The following is a 16,534-nucleotide window of genomic DNA, read 5'->3' as shown; positions in this document are numbered from 1 at the left end:
ATGCCACCATTTTGTCAAGTAGGTTGGCATATTTTGGCTCCTGTTGACTTGCTTGTCGTATGTTCACACTGCTTTGTGAAACAAGTCCTTCAGCTCTGATAGGGACTGATGTAGCCTTTCCATTATTTTCCATGAGAAGCGATTGTCGAGAGGTGTGGGTTCTTTGTGATTGAGTTTCTACTAGCGATTTTGGAACCCACCTTGTCTTTGGTGAGCGTGTGACCGTCTTTGGAATTTTCTCTGCTTCTTTGGCTTGATTGACACTAGGCTTCGGTAGCCATATCTGATGATTTCCGTTGTAGAAGCCTTGCTTTTGTAGCTGAAGATGACGTATCCATCTAGAGTTCTTAGCACTAACAATGGTGACTAGCTGTTGGCTCTTCCTATTGATTGTGTGTCTTTGGGTGGATCCTTGTGCTTCTTGATTGATCTTTGTTGTTCCAGGTTGAGCTACATTTTTTGGTAACCATACTTGTGTGTTACCTTCATAAAATCCTTGTGCTTTGAGTAGTTTGACTGGAATCATCCGTTGCTACACTTGTTTGTGCTGGGTAGCTTTGACTTTGGTACCAAAACTTGTCACATTCCTTGCTGCTTTGATTTTTGTTTTTGCCTTTTGTGGTAGTTCCTTCTCCTGATTGAGTTGTTGTCTTGCATTTATAGCTCCTCTTGCTCTTTGCAGGACTCTTTGGTTGAGGCGAGTAGATCTAGGCTGATACTTTAGGCTTTTGGCCCAAACATTAATGTTTCCTTGGAAATAGCCTTGAGCAGTGATTGACTCGTTTGATGCTACCCACCCTGTCACCTTTTGTTGTTGAGGTTCAACTTGTGTCTTATGTATCCAAACTGGGTCTTTGACTTGGATGTGCTCTTTGGATACAAACACTCGGTTGATATTCTTTGGCTTCTTCTGGATGCTTTTTTGTGATGGAAACTTTGGTTGATAAACTTTTTGCTTTGGTTTCCATTGCATTGTCGATGGTTTGGCTCTTGATGTAGAGGCTTCGCAAGAAATTTGATGGAAGCTCGTTGAAGGTAAAGTCGTCTTGCGAGGCTGATATAATTCAGTGTTTACCTTGCTTACCTTTGTGTACACGATCTCCTCTAGCTCCGTGATTGGCGGCTTTCCCATCATGATCCAAGTTCCATACGTCATTAGATTCTTTGTTGCTTCTGGATCTATCACAACTGAACATGTGATTTTGAGTCTTGTTTCTCCGCATATGCTGAATTTGATTGTCGTAGAAGACAACTGATCTTCTGTCATATCCTTGTTCTTCTCTTGATCTTGTGTTTGTTGAAGATTTGCCATTGAACTTGGAAACTTTTCTCCTTCATCTACTTTCATTTGTACTCTTTCTTGAGTCTGCTTTTTTGAAACAGCTTTTGTCGATTCTTCAGGTATGTCAATGATGACATATTCTTGTTGTTGCTCTGCTTCCTTCATGTGCACTTTGGCATCATGTTCCAAGATGTAGCTATCTGTCTCACCTTTTCTTCTTTCACACTCACAAACTTCATTAGCTTCCTTCAACACTTTTATTGTAAATAAGGGAGTTATATCATACCTATCTTTATCGAAAAATTTAGTCAGGGTCACCTCATTCACACACACATCAAGAGTGGCCAGTATTTGATCCCATTCAAAGGGTTCAAATAACTCCTCTGGGAATGGCTCTGGTACATATGCCTCATCTTCTACTGAACGCTCTAGGATGCAATCTTCCTTTCTGAGACTTCCACTCTCAAGAGCTCCGTACATCCAAATATGCGCTTTGCTTTCCAAATTAGTTGTGGAGTTTAAATCTTCCCCCGGGTTCACACTACATTTCTATAACTATGATCTTTGACACTGATTTTTGTTGTGACCTCTTTGTGTCTCAAGTAGATATAGTCATAGCCCCAGTCTTGTACCATTTTGAGCTGACGCATGAATGGTCTGCCCAATATGATAACAAAGTTGCTGCTCTGTTCAAAATTCATTATGGCAAAGGTGCGCTCATACTTGATGCCACACGAGGATACAATGATTTGTTCTAATATTCCTATCGGTTTCTCCACGTATCCATCTGTAGTTTCATTCGAGTTTTTGTAAGAGCAGGCTTTCCCCTATTTTTTCCATATTTCTTTGGTTGCAATGGCAATTCCTACCCCAATATCTAATATAGCAACCTTCTTTACGCCTTTGTACTCAAGTGGTGTTTCCTTCTTCTCCTTCACAGTAGTCACCCACCTTATTTACTGGTACTGGCTTTGTCTGTGGAGTTTTTTACCCATTTGGCCCCATAGATGCGGTCTAATTTTAGTAGCTCTGAGAGATAAAGTGTGCATTGTATAGGACAAGCCATCAATTCATGCAAGCTCTTGGTATCCATCATTTTTGGTGTGGATTTCCACTGATAAGGTACCATTTTAACCTCTAATTTTGTTTCTAGTTCTCTTATGAAAGATGGCAAAGTCTTTAGAGAGTGTGGTTTACTCTCTTCAGATGCGACAGACGTGACATCCCCGTATAGAGATCGTATATCTTTTGGAAAAAAATTGTGATCCATGTTTATCTCAGGGATAGGTGCTGACTGTAAAGTAGCACTCCATCTTTTTAGTTTCTGATCAATTCGCACAAGGATTGTGGCCACGGTTCTTCTACCTCCGGAATAGGCATCACTGCTTGTGAACCCACCCCATCTGTGGTATTGGCTACTTCCCTTGTATCTAAAGGTGCTTCAACTGCTGGCTCTTCCTCTTTGTTTACAATACCACGACTTTCCATTTCCTAGAATTTTTTCGCGGATTAGCACCTCCATTTCTGGAGCATCTAGAACTAGTTCTATAAGAGTTTGGGCCTTTTGGATAAGCTCCTTGCACATTTGCAACCTCTCTTTTTCATACCCTGGATGAAGATACGTCATCCATCTATCCTCTTGGGTTTGATTGGTTTTTAGCCTAGCTTCATAGGCTTTCAAAATTGCATCTAAAGGCTCAAAAACTTTGTCAACCAGGACTGAACCTCCCGAGTTAGTCTTTGACTCTTTAGGTCCCTTTACATTTTTCTTGGTTTCTTGCTCTTGTCTAAGATGTTCTTTTGTTTGATTCAGCTTAGTTTCCAAAGCTGTTTTCTCCTTCAGCCTCTTTGCTTTCATTTTATCCCGTTTGGCTTTCCAGAATTTTCTTCTTGTTCTCACCGATATGTTCTCAATTTTTGTTTGAGAGGGCAATGTGTCTTTCTCCTCAACGATTGCATTTTTAGCAGCTTCTTGAGCTTGAGCTCGAGTCATCACGTGTAAAGGAATGGCGGGTTCTATCTCAAATCCGCTCGAAGAAGGCATCACGCCTAAAACATTCATTGTTGCTTTCCCCCTGTAGTTTGGATTTTTAGCACAGTATTGGGATAGATGGTCTATCCCACAATGTTCACACAATAAAAATAATTCTATTTGTGAACCCTTGTTTGGACAACTTCGTACCCAATGATCACCTCCACACTCATAGCATGGAACTTCTTGTTTCATAGGTGGTGATCCAGCCAATGGTTGTTCTTGCCTTGTAAGAATGTTCTTTGAACCATACTCATGATTGGCTATTAACATGAGCATATTCGTATCCATGGAGTACTAGTTTTTCACAAGTTGTGGAACATACGTTGGTTGAGCGTAGTTGGCTACTCCTCTACCATCACTCTGAAGATGCGGGTGTTGCCCTAAGCACATGTTGTGGTTTTGGTTGAGTGTTACACCATGGAGTGGGGTGATCCCCTCCATAAGTATTACATATTTTCAATTGAGACTGTCGTACAATTTGGTTCTGTATGTAGCCTTGGTTTATTCTTCTAATACCACTTGATCAATGATTGGTTCCTAAGGAGTTTGAACATCTTTCTTTGTTGTTGATTTGCTCTTCGGAGATGAGGCACTACTAGTCGTGTTGTTTGTACCTTCAGTCACCTCTTCGTAGGCCTTACAATTGTCAACTAGATATAGAGCTTCTCTAGTGACTTGGTCAAACGTCGTGCATCCTTTCAAATGTAGGTCCTTTTTGAGAGTTTCATTCATCAAGCCCTCTATGAAGAGAACCGATAATCTCTCATCTTGCGGTAGCTCTCTCACAGAACATCTCTCAATGTATTGTTTGAAGCGAAGCAGAGCTTCCTTCAATTTTTCATACTTGTTCCGTTTGAAAGCGTAGATGTGCGACACCGTGTTATGTTTGATCCCCCTTTTTGAGAACTCATCTACAACCTCTTGTAAGAGTTGTGCTATGTTTGGAAAATCATCTCTGTTTAGAGGTTGGAACCACGTCAAAGCTGTTCCTTCCAACTTCAACCCAAATCCCTCATACTGAGTATGGAAACCTACAATCTGTTCAGCTCTCAAAACTTGTTTGAAGAGAGAGACATGAGCATATGGATCCCCTATCCACTGTACTTTGTCTTGACACATTGAGCCACTTGATATGGTCTTAAACATTGTGGTTTAGTCACTAATCTAACCCATTCGTGGTCTCTTAGAAAGACGTCTCTCGTGCTCTCGTCTCGTCTTGGAGAAAATCCCGGTGGAATCCTCTCTGATGTGTACTCTGGCATCGTTTTTGGCTGAAAGTAAGTAGGAATTGGAGTACCCTTGTATGTGTATCTCTCTAGGTCAATTGGATCAACAAGTTTGTACTCACGTCCTACTTATCTACCATTAAAGCTTGCACTCCATGGGCATCTATATACGTGAATGCATAGAGGTTCTTATGGGTAGTCAACTCTCCAGCATTGGGCTCTATACACTTGTAGAAGATATATGGATCCCCATTTGTGAATCTATGTATGCCCTCATGAGCATAATCTGTAAGCACTCTCATGGATTCATTGGCTTTTATGAATCTCACATTTGGTTTGTTGATCAGAGGATGCCTTTCCTCTATGTATTCTCCTGATCACCCTGTTGAAGGCATTGCAGCGTTTTTAATGTCTTTGAGTGGAGTAGAGAACCCTGGTGGTGGATGATTTGTCATGGTCAAGGCTCCCTTAAATCTCTCAAGATAGTACTTGACAAGCGCAACTTTTCTTAGTGCAACTTATCCCTTTTTGCCCCTGGTAAGGTCTCTCAAAAGTTAGGAATTTGTGACTTTTTGGTCTCTGGAAACTAGTCTTGGGGTACCCTAAAAGTTTGGATTTAGGAAACCTAGAAAACTGCCCACAAGCTCTTCCTGGCTGTACCTTACTCAGTTTGGAGTTGATTATCAAAATTTAGAGCAATTTTAGTGAACTGCACTTGAAACAATCCCAGGACTAGAACACAGAAACAATCCCAGGACTAGAACATAGAAACTTTTAGTGAACCACTCAAAACAATCCCAGGACTAGAACACAGAAACTTTGGCTTGTATCTTGGTCTCTAGAAGGTATTTTTACCTCAAACTTGAGATTTGGGATGTTCACAAGTATGTCTACAAGATCACCAAGTCAGATACCCCCACAATGCTGAGGTATATGGATCGCGATCCATGTTCCCTGTCAATTTTTTTTTCCAATTTTTCCAAATTTTGCCTGTGTGTAGACAAGGTCATATGCATACTATATATCAATTTTCATCAAATTTTGAGGTTGAGGTACATGGATCGCGATCCATGTTCAACCACATATGAACTTGATCTATTGGAAGCTTGTTGCACTCTATGTCCACAAGCTAAATCTCAAATCCTTTTGGATTTGGACTTGGTTTGATAGGTCAAATGCCCAACACTAGGTCTGCACAATGGTTTTCTGTCTGTCACCTGTTTTGCTCCCTTTTGACCCAAATTTGCTAATTTTTTTTCCAAAATTGGACCTGGGGATATGTTTCCTTGTATCTGCACTACTGATATGGAAACATTCAATTCAAGCTGTCACTATGGGTACATGGATCGCGATCCATGTTTGGAGCCCAAATCGACTTTTTTTGGTACCATCAAAATCAGCATGATTAGGAGGTCGTACGTTGTCAATTTTTTTGAAAATGGACCTCAGGATTGAAAGTCAGGTCAATTCTGGCACTTTGTCAGAGTACTTGACAGTTCAGGTCTTTTAGTTTAGTTTTTGATATCTAAATTCAGTTTTGAAAAGACCACTAGACTCCTTGTGATGTCCCCTAGCTATGGTGCAAATTTGGTATCAGTCTGTGACAAAGGAACATGGATCGCGATCCATGTATCTTTGTGTCAGATTGCACTGAAACTTGGCACACAGCTTCCCCTTGGTCCACTAATCCCTGCTATATGGTTTTTGTGTGATTTGGATTACTTTAGGTCACCAAAAGTCAATCCCTAGGCCTGTTTTAGGGTTTTCACCTTAAACTGTTTTTGGCTCTTTTCACCCACTTTTTGAACTTTTTTGACAAACTTTCTTTGGGGACTTTTGTTCACAATGGTCTATGCTACAGGCTGGAAAAGTTTTTGTCCAAAATTTCTCAGGGGTACATGGATCGCAATCCATGTTCCACCACTTTTGGATCTGAATTTTTGGTATGCTAATAGCTTATGGTGTTTGTAGCTTGCTCCACAAATCTTATTGAATTTGAATCAGTTTTGCCCAACTAAAATTGACGTCTACAGTCTGCTGTGCCAGTTTTGACAATGAACTGTTTCTGGCTCTTTTGACCACTTTCTGCAACTTTTTTGCATTTGGTTCTTTTGGGAAAGTCGTTCCAAATAGTACCAGCTAGCTACTGCGCAAATCTCAGCCAAAAGATTTTCAATTTTTTTTCATGAGGTACATGGATCGCGATCCATGTTTGGAAGCCAAACTGACATTTCTTTACTAGCTGCTATGGTATCAAAAGTTTTGGATTTGGACAAGTTTTTGTCATTCAAAAGCAAGTTCTTTGTCTGTCCTATGGTTTTTGGCTATCTGGAAGAATTTTGGTGTTTTAATCAACTTTTTACAATTTTTTGCTATGGTCTCTTTTGGTAAAGTTGTTCCACTAGTTATTAGGAATATACTTGTCAAATATTAGCCCCAAATGTCAAAAAGGTACATGGATCGCGATCCATGTTTAGCAGCATGTTTTCATGAATTTTGTTTTGCAGGTTCCCTATGCCCTATAGAAGCCAAATCTCACCCCTTTTTGAATTTGGATCCCAGAAAGTTGAGAAATCCCAAATTTTGTGTCTACAATGCCTGTTTTGTTGTTTTTGCCCTAATAACCAATTTTCATGTGATTTTTTTTCTTTCAAGCAAACTTGATCAGAGCAGTTTCCCAATGATGTACACTGTAACTGGTCACTTTTCACCAAAAATGATTTTTTGGGGTACATGGATCGCGATCCATGTTCCTCCACGGATTCTGGCCAAACTTCTCAGATTGCTTCTATAGAGTTTGCTGATGCCCTTGATCCACAAATTTTTGAATTTGGATCACTTTCGAGGTCTCTACCATCAAATTTTTAGAACTTCAGAGTTATGGTCATTTTTGCCAAAATATGGTTTTCACCCTTTTTTCCCTCAATCTTTTAGCCCAAATTTGATGGTGGTAGTTTCTACTTATCCTACTCCTAAGTACTGAAAAGAAACATGAAACAAAAACTAACAAAATGGTACAAAATAAAGTCGCAACGAAAAACGGAATAGCACTCTGAAAGCATAGAGAAAATCAGAGAATAAAATGCTTTTGGCTATCTCATTCACAACGCTCTTTACCTCTCAAGGATAGATCTAGCAAGTCCTCGACTTCTAGACTCTACCAAGCACTAAACCCTATGTCTAGCTGCTTCAATGCTAAGGTGTAAATGGAATGGAAGGAAAATATTAGAAAAAGAACGCTCTAAATACATACTAGGTCACTCACCATCTAAGGATCATATCCCCGACAGTGGCGCCAATGTTAGCGGGTCGTCGGCGGACGTCTACAACATAGCTTTTTGGTACTAACATAATGTCAATACTCAGGGAAAGTGACTCGGATGGGGCACGGAGATTCTTTGAGTTTGTCAATCTCAAGAAGTGAACCTTAACAAGCAAACACAACAACTCTACAAGCAAACCAACACTCAATGATCGGGGAAATCTGCATATGTTCTTTCTCACAGCTCTAGGTCACGCCATTTCGGCACTCGAACGGAGTGGAAATGTGACGAAACTTTAGGAGGAGGTCAAGGACACCTAGAGGCACTATCCTAGCAAGTCTGGTCGCAATCCAACAAGGTACCAAAATCACGATCCATCATAAAAAAGGTCCTAAAAACTACAAGAGAAGTATCCAAAAAGGTCACCCTATGGTCTAGGAACACTCTCCTATGGTCAAAACGACTATAAACAATGATTTAAGCACTCAAATTTGCATTTATATCTCATAGACACGTAGTCGCAAACCTCAACAAAACTGATGATGCTTACACTTAAATTAAAGAGCAAAGAGAGAGGAACAACATGCAAGTTTCGGAAATGAAATCTGATTACCATTCATTAGCTGCGATGATTACAAGTTTGGAGCAGCTTGTAGCTTGAGCGTACATTTTTTGAGCTCCCTTCTCCTCTCAATATAAGCCTCCTTTCACATTAAGGTTATTGACCTTTATACCTAGGGCATTCTAAATGGCCAGTTGGCCGGCTCATACGAACCTTTACACTTATCATGACATCATTACAACTCAAGGAATTGACCTGCTACTCTAGAATTAGGATTTATATAGAGTATCACTACACTAGCTCGGACAATTAATAGAGTACAAATGTGGTGTCCCCTTACGTGTCCGGCCAGGTGGACGCCCGTTTGATTTGTCCTCAAACAAGAAGACTCTCTCCCATACCAGAGGAGGAATCAAAGAGCAAAAAAGCAATGAAACTTTAAGTTCCTCTGAAGATGTGGCTCCACAAAGACAGCGGTCTAGACGATCGCCAACTCCTCCCAAGAGGACAAGATCAACACACAGTCCTTCTCCTCGTCACCTCAAAAGGGAAGAGGTGAAACAAAGGAAGAAAAGGGCAAGAAAGAGGTCACCCTATTCTCCTTCTTCTTCACCCTCCTCCTCTTCCAACGAAAGATATGGCTATTCTCCTAGAGAATACACGAGGGGAGGACATTGCAAATTATACCCTGCATGGCGAAGGTCACAAAAGCTAAAGAAGTTCAAAAAGGGAGGAAAGAGTATCTCTGAGAAATGATGACACCTTTGGTCCTACCGACAAAGTGTTGGCCTTCATCCAGCAATTTGATGTGGCCTTTGGAGACGAGGGCTTCACAAAGTCCTCCAATCTACGCCATGTAGCTATGCACTTTCAAAAATTGGCTTGTCAATGGTGGACTAGCCTTCGTGGCAACGGTGAAGCCCCAAAGACATGGAAAACTCTACGAGTTTCCATCATGAAGCAATTCCTTGCAAGTGATGCAAAGGACAAAGTGCTTACCGAATGGTGCAACTTGAAGCTTCTCTCTCATGAGTCTATCCACAAATATGTAGACAAGTTTTGGGATTTACATCTCAAGGCTATTGTCTTTCAAAAAATAGACTTCGTCGAGAAAAAGCAACAATTTTGGGTGGGATTACCTGAAGAGATGGCTGAATACGTGAACTCTCAACGGCCTGTTCTATCACCAAAGTAATGCATCACACCATGGTTGCTTCACGCATCAATTTCCAACAAGGGGATAGACAAAATGTCAAGCCCATGGAAAACAAAGATAAAAATGATGTGAAGGGGAAAACCAATGCTCAAAATTCTTCCCAAGGCACTTCCAACAACAACAACAATAATCGGTCCAAGGAGAAGGGAGTTTACAAAGGCAAAAACAAACTCTCTCTTGAAGAGCTTAAAGCTTTTTTCAAGGACATAAGTGTTTCAAGTGTGGGGAGCAAGGACATGGCTATCGTTCTTTCCCCAAGAAGAATGCTCGCAATGAGACTCCTAGGGATTCCACCATAGAAGCTCCAAAAAAGGATATTCATTGCAAAGGATCATCACTTTTCTATGCTTGGGGAAAGGTAAGGCAAAAGGATGCCTTCATCTTGTTTTACCCTGGCTCTACTCACAATTTCATATCAATGGAGTTGGCCACCAAGTTGGGCATTCAAGCTTTTGAGATGGGAGATATTGTAACGGGCTGACACAGCTTTCAAGGGACATCAAGCCTCCATTACTCCCTTGATTGGGAAGTTGAGGCTTCATTTCCAAAGCTATGTTGACAAAGAAGACTTTTTCATCTCTCCTCTCCAACATGAGGATGCTATCCTAGGGGTGTGTCATAATTCTCCTAAATGATTTTCTCATGTTAAACTGATCATTTAATATGGGGAAGTACCAGGGGAGAAAAACCTAGAATATTGGTTAAGCTGGCAGACGAGCCACAGTAGGGATCCAAAGGAGGGGTAATAGGAATCCAAAGGGGGGGCCATCCACAAAAGAGAAATGTGCAACAATGGGCTTCAAAGACCCTAAGGTTCAGCCCATTAAGACTTCCAAAATGCTAAGGTTCCAATTTTCAATGTAAAGTCCAATGGTCAAACCTTAGGGATATTGGATGCTTTGTAAGTGTACAAAAAGTCTTCCTAGATCCCTACATAGGAGGGGGCGAGCCCTTTTAGTAGGGGATGAGAGAGACACACACACACACACACACACACACACACACACACACACACACACACACACACACACACACACACACACTCATGTAAGCCCCTTTACACAAAGCGCATAGTGGACACATGTAAGCTCCCTAGCCCAATTGCCCCCACTAGGTGCATTCAAATCCTATTGGATGGCCATAGAGGTGGACCAACGAGAATTAGGCTAGAGTAAATCTAGTTTAATTCATTTACAAACACTTAATAAAAGAACCAATAAGATTTAATCTCTTAGAAGACTATTGGACAGTCTCCCAAGGGGTCCAATGAGCATTCACTAGCTCAATGGCTTGCCTGCTTTGTAAGGTCTCTGACCCCGACCAGAAAAAGAGCACCATTGTACCCTGAAATGAATATAATGAAAAAAGTTACTATTTTTAGCAGTTTTTCAAATTCTGTCAGTGCCCTGATGTTTAGAATGTTCTAAAGCTTCGAAATGTGTATTAAAATAATTTTTATGAAAAAATTCCAAAAATAGTAAGTTTTTGGTCACCTGACCTGTCCAGTTTTGATCGTCCCGAAAAACAACACCCGTATCCCGAAAAACTGCACCCGTACCCCGAATTTGAAAAAATGCATTTTCGGACCTCGGGGGCTGCTAATGGCAGTTAATCGGACCAGTACGCCTTAGTTAGAGCTTAGTATAGCAATTTACGACGTTAAATTCCGACTCGTATGGGCCGTTTTAGCCTAAAACCAATTTTTCCTAAAGTTGTGCGGGGAGGCCCTGGGGCTTGAGGCTGTGTGGGAACAGGTTCCAGGCCACTCAGAGCCAGCTTTAGCAGCTAGGGGGCGCCCTCTTGTCTTGTGGGAGTTGTGGGAGAGTTTCCAAGCTTGAGAGTGAGTGTGAGAGCCAGTTAGACTAGCTAACTAGACACTTGGTAGGTAGGAAACTAGACTTGTCAATGCATGAAGTGAGTGCTCACTCAGATGCTTATAGCAGCTAGGTTCAATTTTCAGCTTGATGGAGCCTATTTAAAAGTGTGCTTACACACACACACACACACACACACACATGCTCACACACACCCAGTACACACACAGACACACCTACACACACACACACACCTTGGGGAGGTGATGCCGGCACACACAGTTTTTGAAGGAAAAGCAAGGAGGGAAATACTGCCGAATTCTCGCCTTGAGAACTCATTTGGATTAGAAAATCGAGAGGATTTTCATCCCCTAATCACGGTAATCATGATTTAATTTATGCTCATCTCTAAACCTCTTCATCATTCTCTTAAAATTCTCGTCTACTATGCTTAATCCTAGCTATAATTCCCAATAGTTGTACTCTAAATCTCCATAGCTATACTCCATTACATAATCATCAACCAATAGCTGATTATGCAGCCATTCATCACTCTTAATCAATGATTAATGCATGATTAGGAGAGATTTCTCTCTCTAGGCAGCATAGTAATTAATTGTCAAGCCGGTAATGATGTAGATTTGATGAAATCCTTATTATTAAGCCACTAAGAAGAGAATTTTCTCTCACCTATACATGCGGTAATTCTGCATCTTTCTAATTGCAGTAGGAAAGTGATTGAACTTGCTTAATTCATCTCTCTTGTAATTTAATTGGTAAAATTCTGAAATTCTTAATCATCTAAGCCAAGTGATTAACTTTATAGCCGGTTCCCATAGGACAAGTAAAGTATTATCCATAAAATTACTATGTCTCGAAGGAAAAATCTAACCCTTTTGCATAAGGAGGATTGTTCAATGATTCTAATCTATCAATTGGATTGTTATGATGCTCTTGGACTTTAGCTCTTTTCTTCAAGTTTATCATTTAAAGTAGTGAGTATAAAATGGCCCCGGTTAAGAGAACTCGCTTCGGTGGTGGCCACGACGACCGCGAGGCGGGAACGAGCAATGTGAATGAAAAAGGAAAAGCTCCCATGGACGAACAAGCACCGGCCATCTCACGGGCCATTGACGAAGAAATGGAAGAGGTAGGTCACAATTTTATTCAAGTTGTTTAATTTAACATTGCACACGTTTAGCTAGGAAAGAACATACCCCAAAACATGTTGGAGAAATCCGACGAAAACCTCGGCATTTGAATTCATTTGTATATTAAAGTTTAAAGTAGGAAAGAAATGATTGACGGATATACTGTTTGCATTAGGAAAGAATGTCTGCTAGGGAAAATTTAGCTCGGCATGTTCATTCTATTTCCAATGTTGAATTAGGCCGGAACCCCCTCCTGATCACAGGGGGCAGAGTTCCTAGTTAAGGGCTCTTGAATCCACGACTGCTGGTTAAGCGGTGGATACCCACGTTTGCTGGTTAAGCGGTGGGAATGTCCATGTCGTGCTTTCTATGCGGTGGACATACCTAGTTGTATGGGCAGCTAGGCGACAACGGGAGAAGTAAACTCTCGCTGGAGGGGGGATGTTGTACCTCCAGAACATTGGAATTTTAATGAATAAGTTTGAGTAGAAGTTTTACTAGAACTCTGTCTTGGTGCCGCTTTGCAATACTGATTGAAGGGCTGTCTTAACGAACCTTGTGAATCGGAATCTAATCAAGAAACTTATATGTTGAACAACCATTGTGGTAGTAATTAGGATACACAAGGAAGTGTGAGTGTGGGGGTGGAAAGTGGGGGCTTGGCTCAGGTTGCCAATGGCTATGAGAAGGGTGGGTCGGGAACTCTCTGTCCCCATAGTGCTTAAATCGACACTAGTAATACTCAATGCCCCAAGAGCGGCGAAGTCTGAATTGTACGTGCCTCTGAAACATGGAGAAAAAGGCACTCGAGATTTCTCAATTAGGGCCAAAAACGACTCAAAAAAGCATGTGTAAGGAATTGGTTAAATTACTAATTAACAGAGCCGTTTGTGGTCAAAACGGCTCCAAATTTGTCCGTTTTGGTCATTTAAAGCATATCTACGCAATCTAAAGCGTATCTAGGTACATATCTCTAAATATTAAAAAAGATATCGTTTTCTTCACATTCCTTTGTGGCTCACCTCGAAATTTGTTTTCATTTACTTCACTTGGCGGCAAATAGTTGTTTCCACTTTTGAATCTCTCTTTTTTCTCTCACCTTTCGCGAGCTTTATCTCTTCTTCTCTGATGCACCTTGTTTTGCGGCTACGTTATTTTCATTATACTTTCTGCTCCTTCATTACTTACAATGACTAATACATTTTTCATTAGTGATAACCGCAAGTTTCACTTGAACATTAAGCTAAGCCATGAATATGCTACTACGCGGAGTGTCTATCAAAGACCAGTTACAACTGCAAATGAAGCAGAACAACTTCGCAACGAGGGAAAGAAACACATTGATATATGGACAGATGGAAGCTTGTATCCACCGGATCCTAGCACTGGAAGGTATCCATCTTTTCACACACCTCATGATTTGATGAGATTTGTTGGTGATGGGGTTGATGGCTTACTAGGATATAGTTCTAGGTTATCTCAGTTACACATTGATCATACACATTACAGTCAATATCTCAAAACTATTTTGTCTTCAAATGCAACAAGAATTTTAGAACTTGAAAACCAAATAGCATCTCTAAAACAAGAAAATCACCAACTTCGAACTTTAAAAGAAACTCCAATAGGATTAAGAGCACGAGTAAAACGAATGAGAGATGTGGTAAACTTAACAGAAGGTTCTGGACAAAGAAAAAAAAGATTAAAGATTACTAGAGAACATGTGACTAGTCTTTTAGGATTTGATATGTCCAATGGTCAAGAAAGGGTGATATTTTTGAATGAGGTAATGAACAAAAGTGATATTCTTCAACTTTTGAAACTTCCTAAAAATCAAACTTAGAAAAAATTGGTATTTCAAAGTTTACTGAAAGATATGGGTTTACTGGTCCAACCTTCTCAAATGCAAGAAGTTTGTGACATAGTGGAGGTGAGTAGAAGGGGTTACATGGCCATCTCTAAAACCTGGTTTCAGGTTTTAAAGTATTACAAGATTAAAGCTTTTGGGTTGCCTAGGCCTCATAATGTTGGGAAAGTTAGGACTCTATTAAACAAAGAAATACCCGAACATTTTGGAGAGTACTATCATATAGAAGGAACGATGCCATATGAAAAACAGAAAAAAAAATCTTCTTTTTAGTATAATGTTTTTAATAACATTTGGATGAGTATAAAAAATGTTCAATCTGTTATGGTGAGATACTATAATATGCAAGAAGTAGATTGTGAAGGAAAACTTATATTTGTTCTGAAATTGGATGAAGCTCAAATTCAAAAATGTCAAAAAATGGAAAGAGTATCCATATCCCTTATGAATAGAGCATTGGACTATAGTCAGGGTAAGCTTGATTTCCCATACCACAAAACTCAATCAGAAATGGAACTTTGGTGGATCGGAGCAGCTCAAATACCAGTAGAAAATCACGATACATTGAAATGGCTATTTTTGTAGATTGATATCCCTTCTGTTATACAGGACCAAAATGTAGGTGAAAAACTCTGTGTAGATGGCATGGGTGACTTTTTTGTAGAATGGCACTTGAGTGTCGACCTAAAAGCATTAAAGTGCATGTTTGGTGTATGTGGAGGTGCCAATACCAAGTATCCATGTCCATATTGCATGGCAAGCACTGGAACAAAAGGATGGCTTGCAGAACACGAGGTTGGAAAAGCACCATCGAGGAATAGTGTTAACGTCATCGACTACCCATCGTCTTCTATGATTTGGGATCCAATTCTAACAATAGATTTAAAAAATGTACATATATGCACAATGCATGCAGAGATTAGAATCTTGGACAAATTGCTTCGACTCCATCTTGACTATGCATATTCTATTAAGCCAACTAAACTTGCAGACGAGTGCATAGAAAAATGCGAGGCTTTGCTCTCGCAAATGGGTTTTCATGGTGGTCAAGTGCATCTAAAAAAAGATCCCACTCTTTCAAAAGGAACCGGTGATGTTTTGCAAGATGTTTCAATGGGTGGAGCAAAAGCCAGAAGATTTTTGAGTAACCATGACAACAAACAAGTTGATGCTATGTGGAACTGCTGGAAGGATCTTTGTGTTATAACAACCAATGTCAAAAGTAGACCAGATGTAGCCAACAAACGCATGGAAGTGTGGAAGAAGCTCGACAATTTTTTGAAAGTTTTGAGACAACGAGTTAGCTCTGCTACTTATGCAGATGACTTTAAAAAGACAATAAAGCTTTTAATAACTGCTATTACAGATGCTTGGGGAGAAAAAGACATCACATATTACTTGGTGAGTATTCAATTACTTTCTAAAATCTGGATAGTATTTTACTTTGCATCCTATTGAGTTCAACTAACTTTTTTTTAATTTTTAGCATATTGTGTACCTGCATGGACCATATTTTGCAAAACAAGGACCCCTTGCAACATGGAATACTCAGGGAATGGAAAAATCTCACTATATAGCGAGGACTTATTTTTTCAAATGTACGAGAAAGGGAGGTGGACAAAGAAGGAGCAATGCACTAAAGGAATTATTCAATTGGTTCTATAGGAGGCAATTACAACGGATGAGATAAAACAACCATGCTGCTCAACCACAGATCTAAGATTAATGCTTCACTTTAAAACTTTGTACTAAATCTTTCTAAAGAGATCCAAATTCAAAAAAGATATTTTGGTGCAAAAAATTGTCAAATTTACATCAGTTTTTGATTTTTTTTATATCTCTAGGCATGTCACCCCTATATCTCAAAAAATTTCTTCTTTTATAGCCCCCAAGAAGGTTGACATTTGTCTCCTCAGCTGCTGCTGCTGCATAGCTAGAGTAGCAAAGAAAGTATCCTGCTCTTGAGGCATTGAATCCTGCAGCATATCCAAACATTCGAAGTGCTGCTACTCTCTCAAGTAGCATGATCTTGTTTGCATTGATTTGAAGGGGAGTGTACCCTAAAAACCGTGAAAAATATCTTCAGTGCAAACATTGGCAACTCAGGATCTTCAGAAT

Source organism: Adiantum capillus-veneris, chromosome 6, assembly GCF_014529385.1.
Source record: "Adiantum capillus-veneris isolate H3 chromosome 6, ASM1452938v2, whole genome shotgun sequence".
Taxonomy (NCBI): domain Eukaryota; kingdom Viridiplantae; phylum Streptophyta; class Polypodiopsida; order Polypodiales; family Pteridaceae; genus Adiantum; species Adiantum capillus-veneris.
The sequence above is the reverse complement of the archived record's forward strand: the minus strand, read 5'-3'. Positions refer to the sequence as shown.